This window comes from Ruditapes philippinarum, unplaced genomic scaffold, assembly GCF_026571515.1.
Source record: "Ruditapes philippinarum isolate M1 unplaced genomic scaffold, ASM2657151v2 ctg6173_1_1_1_1, whole genome shotgun sequence".
NCBI lineage: Eukaryota > Metazoa > Mollusca > Bivalvia > Venerida > Veneridae > Ruditapes > Ruditapes philippinarum.
The window spans coordinates 1-18,154 of NW_026865973.1; positions in this window are offsets into that span (position 1 = coordinate 1).

Genomic DNA, 18,154 nt, shown 5'->3' on the forward strand with positions numbered 1-18,154 from the left:
AAAACAGATGTTTGCTTTTTGACTATTCAACAAAAAGATATTTTATACGCGAAAAGCACTCCAGGGTGCAAACGCCTAACAGTATTTTCCTCGGGATGATATTTTTACTGTTACCCACAAACCCATGTGTTATTTATATACTGTTACCTTTAGGGGGCAGGGGACCTAAAAATGAAACATTTTGTATTTTAGTGTGACCAGAAACACAATTCCAAATATTTCAAAATCTGTTTCACAGGCAGATAACCAGTTGCACAGCATTATTCAATGATATATGATATACATTGAAGAAAATAAAAGTTTGCATGCATTGCTCCTTCAAAAAATGACTGACAGCATTTTATATTTACCCCCACCCAGTCAAAATCACACCAAAAATATACCAATATGGGCAATCTTCATGAAGGTGCAGCATACTCCAGAATCCGCCCGATTCCTTTAAAAACATCAGTAACACGCAGTGCAAGCTATGGCATTTTCAGAAATGACAAATAAAGTAGACATAAAATAGAGCTTGTACAGTGAACTTGTTTAATTATGCTAGAATTATAGAATATGATCATTTGCAATGTATTGAACTTAACTTGATGATTTACGTTATTTTAAGCTGCATGGCTTCAGATAAGCAGAATATTTCAAAAACGTTAAACTTGAAAAAAAAAATAAAAAAATAACGAAATAAGATTTTGCGAAACGTAAAAAGATTCAAGATGAAAGTAACTATTAACATGTATTGTGCGATTACTGACTGAATGCAGTAATCAATGCGTAACAAACGAAGGCTATTTCTTGCATTTTTTACCTCGTTGGATTGATAGTAAGAGTGTGAACTACTTCCCTTGTTATTCATCTCACACTAATTTACTGTTACGGATTAAATTTTCAAATGTTTCATGGAAGTTAGCACTCACTCTAGGCATGCTGTTAAATATTAAAACAATATTATGCTCAACCCTTTTCATAAAGTAATTAAACTGAAATCTAAAAGAAAATAACAGTAAATCATTACATATGCTGTTGTTTCTATTAATAACACATGCACAACAGTGGTTTCTTTGTACCTTCTAATTTCAATGTTTTTAAATTTGTGATATGAATTGATTTGTGATATAATTTTAGATGTTTATTAAGCGTAATAAAGATACGTTTAAATCAAATGTCGAGAGAAATTAAAAGAAATTCAATATGTGATTTATTCTTAAAGAGCGTCCGACTCTTTAATACACTTTATTCAATATTTATTAACACTTACATAGCCATTTTACGATCGAGTTTCTACAAATATGTTTGATACCTAGCGTTAAGGATATTTATTTGAATTTGATTTAATTTCTAATGCGCTTTATAACAGTATTGTTTCAGTTTAACACCTGGTGAGGTAGGCAAATATTTAAAAGAGGTATGTATGCATAATAAGAATTTACAACCTATATAGCTGTGGGCGATGCTAAAAAGAATAGCAAAAGTATTGTAGTAAATAAGTGATGTAAACAACCAATGGTAACTGATATATAAACTAAATGAATCATTTCATCTTTTTGCTATGTACAAAGCATACAGAAGGCTTTCCTGTGCATAACTATTGATATTTGAAACAAAGAATTAAAACAAAAAAACTGTGTTAGTCATGATTTGAACGGTATGTAAAAATCATTCTGGGCCAGTTATTTGTGCCGTGTGGCGGCTGTATAAGTCTCCCCGTACATTTAATCAATGATGTGAGATAGGGCACAAAATGGTCGCAATTTAATGAAACTCTTCTAATATGTTACAAGAATAACTCTAAGTAACATGTACGTAACATCAATGTAACACATATAAAGGCTGTAAAACTTCAGGTCCTATATTTAAATGTGTTTTGAAATCATTGGTAAAAAGTCAGTAAAAATGTTCATTACAATCCCAGTTGGCGTAACATTTGTAACAATGCTGTAACATCTATGTAACAACCTTGTAACATCTATGTAACCTTATTAATTCCGACATTTGGCCATTTTCAAGGCTTGTTCTGTAACACTTGTAACAACCTGTAACATTTGTAACAATTATCTGTGAAATTTTGTTACAGCATTGTTACAGCATTGTTACAAATGTTACGAGAGTTTTGAGTGAAATGAAATTACACAGATAAGTAATTCAAGCAACAAACTTGTTACAAATGTTACGGAATTCACATGCGTTACGTAGGAGTTACTTAGTGTTACGCTTGTAACAAATGGCAATAGTTTCGTTAAATTGCGCCCATTTTGTGCCTTACGTGCTTGGGGACCATACGACGCTTTTCATGGAATGGCACGGAAGTGTCACATTGGAGGTTCCATGATAACCGCCGTATGAACACGTCTGCAGATGTTTCTAAATTCAAAATTTTACTATTTCATGTTTAAATGTTGAATTCTGCTTAAGCCGGTGCTAGGGGGCGTGGACGGTAACTTGCACTTTCCAGTACCGTCCATGAACAGGCTCAATCAAACCGAGCCTGCACATTTTCAATTTTGCCGTGTTGGGCTTTCTTTAGGGATTCTGTATTTATCTTTTTATACCTTTTATCTAATGATGAAGTTTATTTGAAAAAAATCTTTAGGGATTCTGTATTTATCTATTTTATACCTTTTATCTAATGATGAAGTTTATTTGAAAAAAACCACAGATTTTGGGAAATGCAAAATCAATCAGACAACAAGAAACAGTGAAGCATTATTAAATTAAAGTTAGTAAGCATGCATGAATTTGTTAAATCACACAACTTAATTCATTGAAAAAGTATCTATAAAAGAACCATTCAATCTTTCTAAATACAAAGCTCTGGTAAAAATTGTTTTAACATTGTTTGACCCTGTTAACTCAGATTGTTTCATTTATTTTTGCAATATGTTGCAGAAGCAAGCCATACCATCAAAAGTAACCAATTAAACGTTAATGTATATCTAAATCAAACTATTGGTTTGCTTTTATTAATCCATTTATTTGTATTTATACAAATGATAAATTACGATTCATTACATATAAAAAAACACTACAATTTGATGATTTTATTGCTTTATTTTACATTTGCAATTATCTACAATAAAATAAAGAAAGACAAAAGATGTGGAGCCCAGAAGATAAAGAAATCAACCTACTTTTATAAATTATATTGTTCGTAACAATAAGATATATAAATATATATAACTATGACTGAGAGTCTGAAAGACATTAAAATTTGGGAAGCATTAATCACAACAAAATTACAAATTTCAAAGACACTATTTTACATGCATTTCGTTCCTTAATTATATACATTATACATGTGTTAGTTAACACATCTGAAACAGTGTATCAGAATACATGTTTTGTCATTTAAATGTTTTACATAAGATTTGCATTCAAGGGTTTAAGGTAATTTTGTTTTTATCCTTTTTCTATTAAATTAATATATAAACAATATATGATCGTTATCATTCACTATCGAGTTAATATAGATCTATTATCTCATTCATTATATGATTTCAAAATTATTAATCGGGTTTTAGTTCTGAGATAAGTAAAAACAAGAAAGTCTAACAGATAATCACCAACGAGGCAACAAAATGACTCCAAACATACACTGCAAGACAAAACGCTAGCACATTGGTTGATAATATATTACACGAGTCGCCAACATTACTTGTTTGTTCAAACTCGCTCAAACAAATACGCACTGCCTTTTGAACAAATCCTGATAATCTAAACGTAAAGTTTTCCATAATGTTAACTTTTCTAAAGTCATAAAGTGTTGTATTTTTGACCTTGAAGAAGATGGAACTCAAATTATCTTCATACTCTTCTGGAAGAAGGTCAACTTGAGTACAAAAGAACATATTGGTTATTAGCACTTCTTCAACTACTGGTTTCCATGGTTTGTTCGGGACCATATATAATAACTTCGGTTTTGATTCGGCGAAACTAAATTCTTGCGTTAACTCAAAAGCAGGATTATGTTTTATATCAATAAGAGACGAATTGTCCCAAAAACTGAAATACAAATGACGGACAACATACGCTTTACCTTCAATTATATACACTTTTAAATGAATCCTTTCATTTTTGTTATCAATATACCAGCTGTCTTCTAGTGCCTTTTTTACTGTAAGCTCGATATAACTTGGATTGACAGAAATAAACGGACATCTGGCCTGAATAATAAGATATTCAATAGAAACATTATCTGCAGATAGATGATAGTATGAAATTATTTCCCAACGTTTCATGGTTTTCCTTTTCAGCCATTTTGCAAATTTATCATTCCTATCCATTTCGGACATTTCATCAAAGAACGATCGTGATGTTATAAATGCACTTGCTCCTGATTCAACTCGCATTGTTACAGCAAATGGGCCTCCAATCCATCGGGTACTGTAAAATTCACAGCTTCCGTTCAACAGTATTTTCCAAACAGGGCATCTGATTGGCCTGCATGACTTCTAAAATAAAGATATATGGGTTATTAATCCAACAAGTGAATTCGCATTATATCATAATTTTATGAATCGGAGTATTGGAAAATAAACTGTTTGATATGATATAACTCACACTTGCAATTCCTGTAGGTGAAGATACGTTTTATTAACCCACTGCAAGAAAATACTAAGATACATGCTACAAATATATAACTCAGATTCAAATGTATACACATGTATGTCTGTTCATTAAAATACTGTCAAGATATTTAAATGTTGAATACTTACCGTAAAAGAATGTACCATTATCTGGTTTAGGGGACAAGCTGTTGATGTTTCGGTTTTACTATCTTGATGATGATCATCTAGCAACGGGAATCCTGGTTTTAAAAGGACTGTTAGAGAATAATCATCACCCGTAATTTTGTTTACCCACCGACTGCATTTATTCGTAATTTTACCAAACCGATACTCATCAAACAGTTCATTACACATAAAGCAGTAAATGTTAGAGTAGATATATGGCTGAAATCCGACATGCAGCATATAAGTTGCATTGAAAGATTCGCAATATGCCCAAAATGGTTGCCATTCTTTTACTGTCCCAGTGACATTGCATTTGCGTATTATTCTCGGTTCACATTGTTCTGATTGTAAATCAATGCCACCGGGAGGGAGATATTGTACACGGCACAGCGTTTGTGGTTCTAAACCTGTAAGGATACGGTCAGCGTCGTTCATATAATCTTCTTGAACGGAGCATCGGACAGCTTTCTGGAACGAAATTGTGCCATTGACGTTGTTACAAGAAGCGATTTCAGAGTTGAAATAGATAAAACCTGTCATTGCGGAATACACCGGATTGAAATCTTTATTAATTTTCAGTTGGTCAGCGGATGAATCATGTGAGTGAATGCATGTATTAATCATTCTAAAATGTTGAAAACGTCCACCGGCTTTGTCTGTAGCTTCTAACGTTTTACATATCATTTTATACCTTTCTTCCTTGTTGTATGTATCTAAATGTTCAAAGCAGCAATTATTATGCAAGCCACATGAAGGGTCACATGAACAACCTTGGCAACAAGGCATTTCGTCATTGCTGCCCGGAAATGGTAGAATGGCTTCCATCTCACAAAAAGACGTATAAGGGCACAATGTTTTTAAATCTTCTGGAAATCGATGTTCAGGCAATGTCCTGTTTAATAAATCAGCAAGAGCTGTTTGAAAAACCAGGATTGAAAGAATGATTCGAAGTATCAGCCGTTCCATCGCTTGTCTGAAATATATATTTTAAACGTTTCTAAATTTCATTTATTGACGTACCGCTTAATTACTAATTCATGCTTTATTTCTAATGTTTAATGATGTGCTGAAAATAAAACAAATAAATATGTTACTAGTACTTAAATAACAGTTTAAGATTTATTTATATTTCCGAACCTCTGAACGCCTTTGACAAAAGAAAGATTTCATCTTCTAAAGCGGTGGAAACTTCTAGAATTAGTCAGTATCGAAATCAAAATTTTATGATAAGTTTAAAAGAAAGTGACAGAATGGATGTACAAATTTGCCCAATCTTTTTAAATGCGACAAATTTTTGAATGACTCGTTGTTGTTGATAGTCATTCTATATATAGTTATAGAATTTACTCATATATATTTATCTTTTTTGGAGTGGGAGAGGGGATTGATCTAACAAACAAAATAGAAATGACTTTAAACAAACATGCAAAAACATTTAAATAAAAAATATGAAATTAAATAAAAAAATGAACTGGCACCTAACTATATTTCTTATTGTTTGTACTGCTATTTTAAAGCTCAAAATGTCTCTATCATTCTTAAAAACATGTAATAAGTTAAATTTTGTCAATGTACATATTGTTAAGCATTGTTGAGTATTTAGTGATCTTTTGTCAGGAATTATCCATTCTGGAGTAAATTATGCGCATTCTAAAGCATGGCACAACCTTATGTGTATAATTTGGTATTAAAACCATACCAATTACTTTACTAGACGCGTTTTATTTCAGGTTTAGTTTCAATACATACATACGTTCATCATAAAACAATATTATTTTGGTATTTATTTTTCTTGTTAATCGTTTTTGTGAAATTAGACCATTAGCAACAATACCTATTATCAAAATTAATTAAAATTTAACACATTATCAAAGTTAATAAGAAATAAAAATACCCACCAAATTCTAAACAAAAAATATTATTTTCTTATTGGACAATGGAACCTCTAAGGAAAAATAATGAAAGAAATGTTAAGTATTGCTTGATGTTGACTCCAATCAAAATTACCTGATTATGATACAGGTATGCTTTCCACCGGGCTATTGGATCGAATGTATGGAATTAGGTATCGAGAACTTAACTATTATTACAAATTAATAAAAGCGTCGGAAAAAAATCGGAAAAATGACGGAAACAACGGAAAGTGCGAACAACATAGCATGATAAATTAATAAAAGCTTTTGGCAATTGGTAAGTGAACACGTGTGATCTTTGAAATTGAGAAAATAGGAACCCATAAAGAAAGTCCAAAACGACAAAATTGAAAATGTTGCAGGCTCGGTTTGATTTAGCCTGTTCATGGACGGCTATAGCAAGTGCAAAGTAGCACCGACTCAACATGTAAATAATAAATTTTAAAGTTTGAATTTAGAAACATTAGGGGTAATGATAGTAAATAATATCTAATTACATTCCTAGATTTTACATTTACAAACTTTTGACCAGTGTTAAGAAGTCAACATATTCTCACATAAGTGGCATCTTCTATGTATAAATATCAATATAGTTTGATTTTGATATATCAAATTTTAAATATTTTTTGCCGATGGGCCAAAATCAACCAAAATGTACCAGCCCTTTGCAAGCAATTCATTTTCAACTGGCTTGAAATTTATATAATTTTAATGTATATGTCGTGATGCTTATTATCTCTAGCAAGCGCAAAAATTTTATCTTAATATTTATAATAGAAACACGAAAATTATTATATATGAAAAGCTTTAACTTCAAAGAATAGAATTCAGATTCCATTTTTGTCTTGAACATATTAATTCAATTTTGTGGGGAAAAAAATGTCGAAAATTAATATACATACCAATAATTTAATATATCGTTGACTGTAAAAATAATCTTATGTTTGCTTTATTTCTCTTGTTCTTAATCAACATTTTTTTTATTTAAAGTTTGAGTATCTCTTTAATCGGTTCTACTATGTAATATATATCGCAATTCAAACTCCATATTCTTATGACTTTACGCAATAAAACCGAGTTTTCAACTCATGCCTATTTTGTTTTGTTTCCAATGCTCTCAAAGGAAGTCGCCTGTTCCAGAAGGACAATAGTTTTTTTTTACGTATAACAAGAGTATACGAATTGTTTATTTCTTAATCTATTATTTTAAGTTTAAGACATTTTCAATAAAAGAGTTTTGATAAGTAAATTGACGTGCGTGTTTATAGTTTTTCCACCTTTTTTAGCCATTAACAAACCTTAAATGTTTTCACTAGTTCATTATTACTATCTGTTTTATACTTCCATCTCAATCATTGAATTTTTAGTATTTACACATTTTTAATAAATATATTTTTCAACATATATAAAGAGACGGTTGTATATCAGAACATATATTTTAGTTATAAAAAATAGATTGAATAAAGCAGTCAAATAAAGTTAATAAATTAGTTAATCGCCAACAATAAACAGAAATGCTTTTAATAAGTTAAATATACTTTAACATCATTTGCAAAAAATTCAAATCAATCAAAAATTACAATAAACATAATTCGTTTGAAAGAATATTTGTTTAATAAATTACTTTTTATGTTCGAAAAAGGTCCAAAATACATAAAAGTAGTTTCGTACGTTTAAATAAATAGGAGGCATAAAAATTAGGCGGATATAATGCGCGAGCAAGGTGCGCAAAAAAAATAGGAAAACACACATCAGTAAAACTCTCTCTTAATTAATCAAATTTAAAATGAAATTTCTTCAAATTTGAGTATTATCAGGTGTCATTTTACACACAAGATAAGGTCATTAAGTTTCATCCGCGCTTCTATTACATATCAAATCTGTAACAGACATCATTGGCTCCTGGATTAATCAGTTAAAACAGTCTCATATTTAAATAACAATGTAAGTTAATCTTTACTTAATTATTTTTGTTTCATAGAACGTAACTGATCATATACACTCAAAGTTTCACTCAAAGTTGATCTCATTTGGCTGTTCGCTGATATAACCCCTATCTTATTATGTAAATCCAGGTAGAAATCACGCCGAGCAAATTACCATCAGTCTTTTTATCAAATGAATGAGCAGATACCCATATTGTATTGGCAGTGTTTTGGCCGAATAGTAAAAGCCATTTAAAGATGTGTCCAAATAACGTAGATTTTAATTCGACACAAACTTGTTTTATCTTGCTTATCTTTCATAGTGTTTTTATTTTAGTGATGTTCCTGAAATTTTTAAAAAAACACGTTTCCTCAGATAGGAAGCGAAATTTGGAACTAAGTTTATATGCTTATTGTTAAATTTACAGGTAGCCCTTTCCATGTATATTTGAAAAAGATTTGATTGACAGAAAACAAAGGACATCATGCCTCAAAAAGTCAATATTTTACAAATTCATTATGCGCAAAAAGTTGCTGAAACAAAATTATTTTTCCAAAGCTTCATATTTTTCCTATGGAATTCTTTGAAAGGTGTTCTTCCTTTTTAATTTTCTGCGCTAAGCTTCGTAAAATATCTTTCAGTTGTTGCTTTATTATTTCAAAGTGTTATAGGAAACTAAAAATCAAATTCAAAAACAAAAAATGATCCCTCGGAAGTCTTAAAACAAAATGCATTAAAAATGAGACCCGGTTATTTTCAATTTGTACATGAAGGATTATGAAAAAATTGCAACATCCCTCACACCCTTAGCACCGACTTGAGAGGTACTCAACTGTCAACACTTACATGTTCCAGAATCAATAATGCCGAACTACCAGAAAATGTAACAATACTGACGGGTAGGAAAAAAGTTTAACAGCTGCCACACGGCACATGAAACCTGCTGTTATTTTGTAAAGAATAAAAATCTTGAAAAAGAGTGATCCCTCGGAAGAACCAAAAAAACAAAAAAGCGTGAAAATTGCAGCGTAAATATGACTTAAAGACTGTGACTAGAAATGTGCAAGGCAGAGTCACAGATTCTATGGATCTAGCTACCTACAATGTTTCTAATTGGTACTTTTATAGTTTCAGAGATTTTCCCAACTATAAAAGTAGACAAGGCAGAATAATGGTTCTTTTACACTGTACTTTTAAGTGAAAGTGCAGTGCATAAGAACTGGTATTCCGCCTTGCCTACTTTTTGGAGTCATTGTCCTCTTTCATGTTTTTTTGTCCGGGACTTAACTCTAAAACTTCAAGGTATCAAAATGGAACTTTATAGTATGTAGATCATAGATCGTATTGTATCAAAATCCAGTTGTTCACAAGACTTGTAACTTTGCCTTGCCTTATTTTGGAGTAATTGTCCTTTTTCCATTGTTACACTTTGTATTTTGTCCAGGAAACAACAAGAGGTATCAACAAGAAACTTTGTAGGTACATTAATTCCATTGAGTAGAAGTGACATTTATAAGAACCGTAAATGCGCTTGCCTTATTTGAAATTATTGCCCTTTTTCATATTTACCATGTGAACTCTGTCCGGGACATAATTCTGCAACTGCCGGGGATATAAAAATGATTTTTTCCCTGTTTCATGAACCTATTCGGGAGCATCACTCGGTTCAATCGCGAAAACTGTTGTTTTGGAAGACAATTTCTTCCCAATTAAATTTTTCTACCAAACGACTTGATTTATCAAAGAATTTATAAAACCATGTATATGAATACATTCTTTTAATTAAGATCGGATTCAAGTTTTTTGTTAATAATGTCATTATGGGATTAGGGTGATCCCAATTCCGGAGTTTTCGATAAATTATATATAGAAATGTAAAAAGTAGATATTCATAGCATTAGTTTAAGAAATTCATGCTTTTAAATAAGTCTTGGGAATATCAAATTTTTCTATATTTCAGCTGGAGATTTGTTTTGAATTAGAAACATTTTATTTGCAATTTCGATTGTTTTCTTTCATACTTTGGTAGGTAAATGTCTTGGTAACCTCGAGGTTTTGTTATGTAAGCGATCACAATGCACCGATAGACAATTTTCACATGCAGCGATTTACCGTCTTTCTATCTTGAAACCGTTTTAACCTTTTTTTAAATCTTGGAATTTGTTTTTTTGTTGTTTGTATTTTCTTTGTTTTTTTTTTGTTTTATTTTACCTTGTATCAAAACGGTTTAATTTTTTTTCACATAAACCGGGATAAAAAACCCCCTTTAAATAAGTTTTACAAAAAAATACCCCTTTTTAAAAAAATTTCAAATTCTTTCCCCTTTTTTGGGCCCAAAAAATTTTTTTCAAAACAGGCTCCAAACGTGAAAAAAAACACTTTCCAAAAAAGAAAAATTTTTTAAAATTTTTAAACGGGGGATTAAAATTCCTTTTAAAAAAAACAAAAATTTGGAACCCCTTTTTTTTTTCAAAGGGTTTTTTCAAAATGAAAAATTAAAAAAAATTTTGTTAAGGATATAAATTTTTTTAAAAAGGGGGCCTAAACCCCAAAAATTTTTCAAAATTTGTTTTTGGGATTTTTAAACCTTAAACCCAAACCCTTTGAATTTGAGTCCTTATTTCTACCTTAAAAGATCCGCCCCCTTTTTCAAAAAACGATTTTTTGGTTAAAACCCCTAAAAATAGGCCAAAAACTTTAAAAATTTTTCCGAAACCATTTTTTTTCCGTTAAATAAATCGGTTTTTAAATTTTTTTGGGACCCCCCCCCTTTTGCCCGGCCCTGATAAACTTTTCATTTGTTTATTTTTGGTTAAAAGGGGAAATAACCGGAATTTTGGCTTTTGAAAAAACGGGAAATCTTCCCCAATTTTTGGAAAATATTTTTTTTGGAAAAAAACCCCCGGCCAAAAAAAAACCCCGGAAAAAAGTAGGAAAAATTTTTAAAAAAAACCTTTTGGGGGTTTCCAACCACCTGAAGGGTACCCGGCCCCCCTGAATTCCCTTAATTAAAACACCTTTTTTAAACCCCCGCCCCCCTTTAAACCGGTTTTTAATTTTAAATTCGGATGTGTTTATTGATTAACCTCGCCGCTTTTGATGAGGGATCTCATATGAATTTATTTTCATTACATTTTTCACACATAAACTTTTTTGTGGACGTACATAATGCTTTTTAATCAAAGATGAAAGAAAGTCAGGCGCCTAAGCCCCGCCCCCTTTTCAAAACTAGATACGTTGTAATGCGCGTAGCAAGTAGATTCACTGATATTTGTAAGTCCAGGTGAGTGAGAAAAATAATCAACCATTGGGTTAGATAGAGGATGAGGAAATCCCAACCCTCGGGTAATCGGTTCCATCGGGAACTCGCCAAGGCTCGTTCCCGATGGAACCGATCACCCGAGGGTTGGGATTTCCTTATCCTCTATCAAACCCAATGATAGATTCTATTAATATCATTTGTAATATTTCGCATTTATTGTAACTGTTAAGAAAACAAAATGTAAAAATAACCAGCAAATAAACAATGAAAACTGGAACATGCAATGGGTAAGTTAGCTTATTTCAATGTATCCCCTTTTTAAAGTTTAGTTTATCGCTTATTTCATGTGTTAAACTCTTTTATAACAAAATTAATAGTGTTATTGTAAAATATGTACTTATGTCAAAAGGTTTTCATAATATAATATTATTCAACAGGGAGTAAGACCAGGATGTCCCCTTTATTCTTTCTTATTAATCATATCTATTCAACATAGAACAAACAGAATTGCAGAAGATTAAGGGATTTACAATAAATTATAACAGACATTATTTGCTGATGATGCAATATATATAAATAATGGACAAAATACTCTTTTGAACAGCTGATAAAAGTCATTAATGAATTTGGTCATATATCTGGTCTCAAACTAAATACATCAAAATCTGTAACAGTTGTCTTGAAATTTGGAGCCCTCAAAATAATAAATTTAAAACCTTCAGAAAGAGCCCTAAAAAAATTCAATGAATTTTATTTATAGGAATAAAGGAGACGTTCTAATAGGATAAACTAAAATAATCAGTTGTTGTATAAGTTTCAAATGAATACAATAACTGTTGAAGAACCAACTGCATCCATTATATGGGAAACATTTTTAATGACAATGAAATTGATTGGAAAACAATATTTATAATGCCTTTAAAGTCTACTATCGTCACTAATCTTTAAAGATTCAAATGCAAATGTCTAATGCGTTTAGTTCCTATAAATAAATATCCTTTTTAAATGCAAATTATCATCAAGCAATGTGTGTGATTTTTTGTTCTACATGTTCTATGGAGATAGAATCTATTGAAAGTTTGATATTGGACTGTCAATTAACACAAGTTTTCTGGATCCAAATCGAAACATTTTTATTCTCTAAAGGCTATGAAATAACTCTTAGTGTAAGACTGTTGTGTTTCGGTACATTACATATATACATATCACTTAAAATTTTATCATAATTCTTTGTAAATACTTCATACTTAAGTGGAATAAACATGTTAAGCAGAAAATATACCCACTTTTGAAAACTTTATGCCATTTCTTTCTTACACAATGTAGACTCAAGTTATGAAAGTTTTTAAATCAGAATGAAGAAACCGATCCCTAAGACAATCGCTGTCGAAAACATGACGTCTTTGAAAACAAAAAGTCTTTTCGCATAAGCCAACAAATTTGTTTGATTAAATTCTTGTAAGCATATTCTAACAGTATGCGTAACATTACTAAATCCGATAACTGGGCAGATGATATATTTTTCACCCTTCTAAAATGACGAAGGGTAACGTTTTTAAATTTGAAGAAAATAGTGTTCCAATTATCGTCGTATTCCTCAGGAAGTAGGTCAACTTGTTTGCACAAAAATAAGTTTGTGATGTACATTTCTTGATGATTAATATGCCAAAAATCACCTGAAATTTCATACAAAGCCTCGTCCAAAATGTCTCTTGTTATATCAGTTTCACCATGCGTATTTAAAAGTGCCTTTGGCACAAAAACGTAATCGAGACTAGCATTATTTTGTCTCATTACATGTATTTTACTAGGTGGAAGAATTTGTCCAGAGTATTCCAAGTATTCTTCGTATGATAGAAATTCATTAAAATCTATCTTTAAAGCAATGTTTACCGTATTTTGTGTTACGTACCATGTGTCTCTCAAAGTAGCTGTAACCTGTTTTTCAATATAATTTGGATTCACAGAATGGAACGTACATTTAGCTTAAACAACAAAATAATCAATGAAACTGTTATTTCTAGAAGGATGGTAGAAAAATTTTATCACCCACTGTTTTAATGTCTTTCGCCTAAGCCATTTCGCTACTCTGTCATATTTTTCACTTTCACTTAAATTGTCAATAAATGATCGCAAAATCTTCAAATTTCTTTTACGCTGGCTCAAACGTAGCATTACAACAAAGGATCCACCAATCCATTGATGACTATAAAATTTGCATTCCCCATTAATAAGAACTTTCCAGAATGGACATTTGATAGGCCGACAAGATTTCTGAAATGAAAAGATAAAGAAATTATATTTTTATTAAATATTAAATTGTTTGTTTATAAATTGAATCTCCAATCCAGCAATGTCAATTGAAACTTTTTCTTACTTGCTTTCTTTATTTACTAAATTCCTACTTTCATGTTTAGATATATATATCAACATGTTGCAGTATTAACAGTGTGAATACGTTTAAGTATTTACCGAAAAAGAGTGGACCATTGCATGGTTTACCGGACATTCACTTTCGCCGCTGGTTGTGATTTCTATTTCGTGTTCATCAGCAGTCTGCAGGTCACTTCTTACAAGCATCGTGAGTGAATGACCAACTCCTAAATTTTTGTGTAACCATCGGGGTGCACTACATATATATTTACCTGGCTCCTTATATCCTTTGTAAAATTGATTACACATAAAGCAATACATATTGCCATAGGCAATCTTTCTTGTGCTTCTATTTAAAATGAAAGTTGCATTGAAAGTCTCACATAAAGCCCAGAATGGCTGCCACGTTGTGACTTCTCCTGTCACATTACATTTGCGTATGACTTCTGATTCACAATATTCCGATTTCAGATCGACATCTTCCGGGAAGATAAATTTCGTGACACAATAAGCGTTTAGCTCTTCTCCTTGAATAAGGCTGTTTGATTCGGCCAGAAGTACATCTTGAAAGGAACATAGGATTGCTTTACGAGAGTAAATAAAATCTGTAACATTATTGCATTTAGCAATATGAGCATTGAAGTAGACGAATCTTGTTCTTGGAGAATAAACAGGATTGAAAGATTTTTGTATTTTTTGATATTCACATGTACCACCAAGGCATTTGTCGACCATCCGAACATGTGGTTCAAAGGCAACAGCATAGATATCTTTAAGATGGTCAGATATGTTCACAGTAGCATACAACGATTTACAAATCATCTGATATGTCTCCTCTATATTAAATGTATCTAAATGTTTAAAACAACAGTTGTTTTGCAAGCCACATGACGATCGATGAGCAATCCCCTGACAACACGGTTTTTTCTCAAGCTCCCCGGGAAAAGGCAGGGATGGTTGGCTCCACAAAAAAAATGTAAAGGGCAAAATTATTTAAATTTCCCGGGATAGTATAGGGCCCGTTTTTCCAAAAGGGTATGTGTAACATGATTGAAAAATCTGCAGAAAGACCAGAAAAGTTCTCATACTGAACATTACTTTTCTTTCTGAAAAGAGATGACATTTTTTAAAGAAACATCGCAACTTTGTTAAATAACTTGTAGTTATATATGACAAATTTTAGATTTGGTTATTCAATGACAAGATACGAATATTGTATCAATATAAAATAACGCTAACTGATTGATTGTGTTGCTAAAGTTTGCTGTGGCCTGCAGGGTGAGTAAGACTTTCTTTTCATAATGAATGAGAGTGATATATTGTAATAGAATATACACATGTGAGAGGGTTTAATTTTAATTGTGCACTTTCTTAAATTGCCCTAGAAGGTAGTCATTACTTTTTCATATGACATAAATACACGTTACGACTGAAGTAATGCAAAGGTTGAAATACGGACAAATGAGATAAACGTCTTTACGTTATGTTTATTAAAAGGACTCCGCATCTTTTTTTATTTTACATCATCACCATCATCATCATAATAATCATCATCATTATCATAATAATAATAATTATTATTATTATTATCATCATATTGCCGAAAGTAGCACAAAAATAGGACATACAATTTGTTTAAGCATGTAATAGCCTTTTGTTTATCTTTCTGTTTTAAGTATCCAAGCTGATTTATGCAAATTTTCATCTTTTATATATTTAGGCTTTTAGAGCTCAGTGCAGTTCCTTTAAGGGGAGAAGATTTGGCAAAGTAACCTTACTCACTTGAATCATAAAATTATTTGTCTCTGTGGGCACAGAAATGACACTTGTTTTAAAGATTACATCAGACAAAACCGATTTGCATTGAAAACGAAAATTCTGACGTATAAGTTTTATCTTTTTCTCTACACATAATAAAAGAAATATTAACAAACATGAACATCTGTCGATAAGGGTATATACAATCATCTTAAATTGAATATACATGTATTTGTAAACTTATTAGATCTTAATTAAAAAGTATAAAAATAGCCTTGCTAAATATATCGCTTTTCTTGGTAATTCATGAAATGACTTTATTTTATGACGATATATTATTGTGAATGGAAGTATGCTATACAATATTTACAGAAATTAACCTTAGTAAAACATTGATGTCAAAGCACTTCCATTTAAAATAACAATTGTAATCATGCAATGTTTTTGCTCGATTAAAACTCAGTCTTATTGAAAATATTATTAAATATAAGCAACATGACCATGGACTTAAAGTTTTGTTATATTTGAAGAGACAAATAGTAATAACTTAAAGTCAGTAGTAAGTATGATAACAAACCGCTTTAAACAAAAAAAAACAAGTGGATATGTTAAAATTTGATAATGAAAAGGTATATACGTATATGTACATTAAATATAAAAATTTAATTAAAAACAATTATGAGTTAAATAACAAAATAATCCTTGTTGAATTTGCTCGAATTTGTGAATTTCTAATTTAAAAATATAAATAAGAAATAAGAAAAAGAAACACATATTTAATATATTATGATCAAAATTTATAGAAATGTCCATTAGATAAAAAGAAATACAGATTAAAATACCTCTATGTCATTTGTCCGATTTATTTTTTGTATTTTCATATTTCCATATGCTGATTTATATAGAGCCAACGCTGACCTGATTATTACATAAATGCGCAAGTTATTTGCGCATATTCATAAAAAGCTCCCATCTGATATCTTTGATATATTGTTTAATTAAATAAAAAAATGCTAAAACGTATAACATTACCCTAAGAATCGAAATATAAGGTCCCTTTTTCCGAAAATGAGTTGTTAAAATTCACAAAAACAATTATAACTTATCAAAATAAATATATTATGTTTCATTCCCTAGATTATTGCACATTCATTTAAATTTATTACTCAAGACGCTAGATAAAATTTTAATAGGATCTGTTAAAAAACGAAGAAATTAATAAATAAAACATTTCTTGCACAAGTTATATTCAGATACTGTTCTCTTTGTTGCCATGTCATAGACAATATTGATCTAATAAAAAAACTAAAAAAAACAAACAAAATCCAGTTGCATAAATCAAACGAAACATAACACGTACAATACTGTTTTGACTTGATAACCTATCTAATCAAATTCATGTTACGTAAATAAAAAATATGTTTTGAAAAATGCAATATACTAAGCATCTGCAAGATTCAGATCTCTGATTATTTCAGTTACAATTATTTCACATGATTTAGATTCAACGGTTCTATATACTTCAAGAGCACGAGATTTGATTATCAAACAGATTTCTTGCAAACACATAGAAAATCGTATGATTACCTTGTTGATAATTTGGCTGGCATCTTGAATAAGAAAACTGTTAATCAGATAATCAAAACTATGATCGAGTAAGATGAATATGACTTAGGTAATTCATTTAAAGAGCAATTAAATATTCTCTTCTCCTTCAGTTCGTTCTACTAAATTATGGTTGGAAGGGATATTTAGATGTCCATTTTCCTATTTGTCTCGCTGTGCATTCTAATTAATTGTTGCATAAACTTTCCCATAATAAAAGTATCAGAGTAATACTTATGCATATGTTAATCTGTTTATTCCAAGTTATGAAAACATGTAAGAGCATCTATGTTGCTATTTCAAATTTAAGCCACTTCTAGCCACACTTTCGCTAATAAATCAGGTACAGGCCAAGACCTTGAAGTCCAATCAAATATTAAATGGTATCATGAGATCATAGTTATAAAGTCTGTAAAGGTCAGATTCCATTTTCACATAATAAAACTTCCCAACAGCAGGTGTCAAATGCTGTGTGCCAACTATAAAAGATGCCCCGTACTTCATCTTAGCGTTGTTATGCCTTTCCATTCTGCTCGTTTAGTTTAAACATATTTTATTCATAATCATACACAGTATATAATATACAATCATTC